We start from the raw sequence: 4488 nt of genomic DNA, 5'->3' as shown, positions 1-4488 counted from the left end.
GGGGAGAGGCGTCTGAAAATGATAGTATGCATTTCTACTACTTCAATCCGGCGCCGGCTCGGTCTTGTCTCACGGAACAGATACTTAATGGATACACATATTTACGGGAGAAATAGATCTGTGTGTCCACCAGTGCGTAACTGCAGACAAAAGAAGCTGCGCATTAGTGTGTTTCCTGGAAGGTGCTACTTAGAAGCACACGCACGTGCACACCCGAGACACAGAAAACAGCCGCAGTACCCTCCTTCCTCTGATGACGTCTACAAGATAACAACAACTATCAGTCAAAGTCCACTGCAGTCGGCCGCGCCAGAGTCCTTATTCCTCTGCGCACTCGCCGAGGCAGTTGTGAGCGTACAAATTTAGTGTATACACATCGGCGTACGCACGCAACGCTGAACACCAATTTACCCACGTCTAGGTGTATGAGAACATAAAGAAATACAAACTAGAACATCTCTAGACGCTAGAGATGAACTCCGCGCACGTGTATTTACGCCGTTCAGAGATATCGACTCTGAAGACACTTTGATATCGAACATTTCATATATACATCGGTGCGCACCTCCACCAAGATGTAACCCGTGTACAACTTCGAACCTCTACCCTCTATTGCTACAAGCAACATGCTGTGTCACGCGCTAGTCTTTCTACGTTGTGAAACTGCAGACTTGGCACGGTGCTCACACAAAGACATATCCGTAGCCGCTGCAGGTGCTACAGTTTGACCCTGCATCTCCCCTCTTCTGGTGCCACTCCGCTATCTTCCTTATCTTCGTTGTCCACACATGTGTACGGAACATGCGTGTGCATAGCTGTGTTCACTCACGGTCAGGTGATTGCCAGCATACGCGCGTAGTCTTGTCATTGAATATATAAATAGACGGATGCATGCAGCAATTCCCACATACACATTCGTTCACGCATACATGTAAAAATATGTGTTCTCTGCACGCTTCACCTACACACGCGTGTGCATACACTTATGTATATACACACACATAGGTATACAGACACGACAAAAATGCGTGTGGCATCGCCTGCACGTAAAGGTAAGATGGCGAGTTACCGAGGCGTTCGGTGGCGTGGGCAGGTGACGAGTCCAAAGAGCTGCAAGAAGACGAGAACACAACAGCGTGCAAGTATAAAACGTTTCCTGTCCTACAAATCCTCTGTCACATGTGACATACTCTCCTCCGTGGATCATACCTACACATGGACGGATTAACATACGTAGGCCCGTAACTCTGTAGAACAGATCCCAATACGACGCAGTTCACTCCTTTACAGATGCACCTTCACCAATTTCCGCCGTTATGTGTTTTGATTTTTGCCTCTTCCTGCACGTCTATGTACAATCACACACAGAGGTACGCAAGTCTAGGCCTTTATGTTGATCTACGAGATGCATTCAAATAGAATTCTATAGGGTGTATCCCGCGCAAACAATACCAAAGTCGGTTCCACCACTACCAGTTCAAGGGTTTGTGCACCCGAACAGCTTTCCTGATATCTGCCATATGCGTGTACGTACATGTGAACGTATGCACGTGCACACACACAGAAGGACCGCTGTCCAGGAGTCTGTTTACAGAGAGTAATTCATTGCTGGTCTTTGACTACCGCCTTCTCTCTATTCCTCTGTATACTACTTCAGTGCGGGGCGCAGGCAGATTCTGAAAACACTTCTGCTCAAGCCGAAACTTCACGTACGCTGTTTTACGTCACGGGCGAGCTGCATATTTCAACACGGGCGGCTGTTCCCTCTGAATCCGTACGTTCACGTGATTCTAATTCTCGTTGTTGCAAACCTGCTGCGTGTACGGGGTTGTTGAAGAAATACAACGTATACGAACTGACTAAGGAGAAGCTCGTAAAAAGAGGTCTATCTGGTCAAGCAGGAACTTTGCGAAACTGAGACGTGCGGGCGCACGTATGCATCCAATTACGTGTACGTACACACGTGAATAATTCGTACGCATGCGTGTCCGACACAAAATATTTCGTCGCTTGTAGGTCAGCAGAGGAGCAGTCGGAAAGTTCCTCGGACGCATGCAAATGGTTCCCGACGCAGGCATGCACGTCTGCATATACGTACACTATATATATATATATGTATTTATGCGCGTATTTATGCGTGTGTATGTATCTACATATGTATATACGTAGATGTCTGCTTCTGTATGTTGTGGTGGCACGCGGGTACGTACTACGTTAGCGAGGTAGGTGGATGCCCGCTGCACGGCTAGCAGGTGTATACGGAAACAGACGAGTTTTTTCCGTATCCACTTCGAAATCCTCCGATGCAGACACGTACCTTCGAGGACATTTGCTCTTGAGGTGATGGATGTGGAAGTGCATACGTGCTTACAGACGTGCCTGCGCATGTGTGATTGCTGTAGCGAATGGAGAGCAGCCGCCAATTTAGCGGCTCAGGTGAAGGCAAAAGAGAAGAAACCACCTCATTTCAGGAACGGCTTTCTCCAGAAAAGCACAAGAGTACGTGGTACGGATAGAGATATATACGTAACTGTTTACGTGTTTGTTGACGGGAATCTTTACTGATGCGCCACACCAAGCATGCTTGTGAACGTACAAGTCTAACAAGCTGACTATGGACTGATAGCTTACACTTCGGCTCATCAGCAGAAAAAACGACGACCTGCTTCCTTGCGCAAGGTGGCAGGCTACTTTGCGACAACCGTTCTGGGGATTAGCGTACAAAGCGAGCAGCGGGGTAGACACTGAGCCTCACCTGAGGAAGGGAAATGACGAAGTTGAGAAGCTGCGGGATGAAAAACAGCAGAAGGGTCTTCGAAAAATGTCCAAGAATCCCAGTCACCGCGAAGTAGATGCCCTACACCACAGGCACCTCATTCTATCTAGAAAACGGGGTTCAGTGCATTCATGTACCCAGACGTATCGGCGTACGCGCTGGGTCGGAAAAGAGACGGGATATGTGGAAATTTACAAGAATACCAGGAGCGACAGGATCGAACATATACCAGGGAAATAGTGACCTAAAACAAGCTTCAACGTGAACACACGATATTGAAAGGAAGTGCTCCGAAGTCCCATACAATGTCGCACCGCGGAATAGAAATAGTCCTTTGAACACTTGCTAACAATCTTCTTCGTCACTTCCGTGCGACCTCACAGGGAGGTCCACGCACTGTTTCTCCTACTTTCCTTGTCTATTCGCCTTTCTTATGTATTTTGGGGAATCCTGCAGCACATACTATCTTCTTACGGAAAGAAGGAAAACGTACACGTCCAACACGTGTACGAGAAAAAGAGGACGGGAAAAGACAGAAAGGCGAAAGCAAGAAACAAAAATATGTAGACAAACGCTCGCGGTTCCCGTTGCGGAGAACCCCTGAATCAGAGCTATCCGCCAAGAAAGTGATGAACACTGGAAACACAGAGAGGGAAAAGGAGCGGAAGAGGTAACAACAGGGTTAAAAGACGACAAAGAGGCAGAAAGTGGCAAATGGAGACAGACAAAGAAGGAAGAGGAGACGACGGAAGGGGCTCGAAAACGGACACGAGCGAGGAAAACGGACATACATGCGCTGAACGCCTTTCAACGCAGAAAAGATACCCTGATACACACGCATCTGCCGACCTAATGACAGCACCTGATTTCTAGAAGATCACACACCTCCTGGTGGACACTCCTCCTAGTTCCCGAAAAAGCAAAGATAGAAGAAGGTCGCAGAAAGCGCGTAAGAAGACGGAGGGGGCGTGGGAGACAGGAATACGGCAAGGAACAAGGAATTGCCAGAGAGATTTGAGGTGGGCAAGAAGTAGCGAAGAAGAAGAGTGAGCGAGGAAAGAAAGCGGGGAAGTGGTGCAATTCACTTCATTCACATTCACGATGATCGCTGTCTCAACACTGGAACGTGGCTGTGCATTCCTTCTGCAAGCACGCACACGCGGTCTGCTCTATCAGATCAGCAAACGACGGGAATGCAACAACAAACTCCGCCAAACGCAGTTGCACCCCCTCCCTCTCACTTCTCTCCTCTGCAAGAAGTTTCATTTTAATGGGAGCACTTTAGTTGGTTGTGCATACAAACGTTTGAAAGATACATATTTATATCCATGCACTTACGTGCAACTGCACGCAAAGCGCTTTAGTGCACATGTGGGTACACACACATATATATGTCCACGGTCGCTTCAGAGTGCGGAGAAGCACGTAAAGATACGACTACATGCAGGTACAAGGGGTTTCCCGGACTAGCCTAAACATGGACGACTACGCGCGGGTCTGCTTGTAGCCTTCTACAAATTACCGTATAACTGTGTAATACACATGTATATATATATATATATATGAATGTATAAGTAAGCATACTCAGCCAAACGAACATACGAACATACCCGTGAACGGCTTCGCTTTCCGTACCCGTGAACCAACTTATATAAATATATGTACAATATATATATATATATATATACATATATATATATATATATATATAT

The 4488-nt window shown here is 47.1% G+C and overlaps 1 long non-coding RNA gene across 1 annotated transcript in view; it reads right to left on the bottom strand.

Annotated features, from left to right (window-relative positions):
- The window catches only part of LOC114485623 (uncharacterized), a 4090-nt gene extending 1238 nt beyond the window's left edge, over nucleotides 1-2852 (bottom strand). The window contains exons 1-2 of the long non-coding RNA XR_003679025.1: nucleotides 2756-2852; nucleotides 1070-1110 (exon numbers count right to left, since the gene is read on the bottom strand). This is a non-coding gene — a long non-coding RNA (uncharacterized lncRNA). The remainder of the gene's footprint in view (nucleotides 1-1069; nucleotides 1111-2755) is intronic.
- Between the last annotated feature and the right edge of the window lie 1636 nt (nucleotides 2853-4488).

The sequence above is a fragment of the Physeter macrocephalus genome, unplaced genomic scaffold (genome assembly GCF_002837175.3).
Source record: "Physeter macrocephalus isolate SW-GA unplaced genomic scaffold, ASM283717v5 random_1900, whole genome shotgun sequence".
In the NCBI taxonomy this organism is placed as follows: Eukaryota; Metazoa; Chordata; class Mammalia; order Artiodactyla; family Physeteridae; genus Physeter; species Physeter macrocephalus.
Note: the sequence above shows the minus strand (reverse complement) of the source record. Positions and strands in the feature narration are given on the sequence as shown.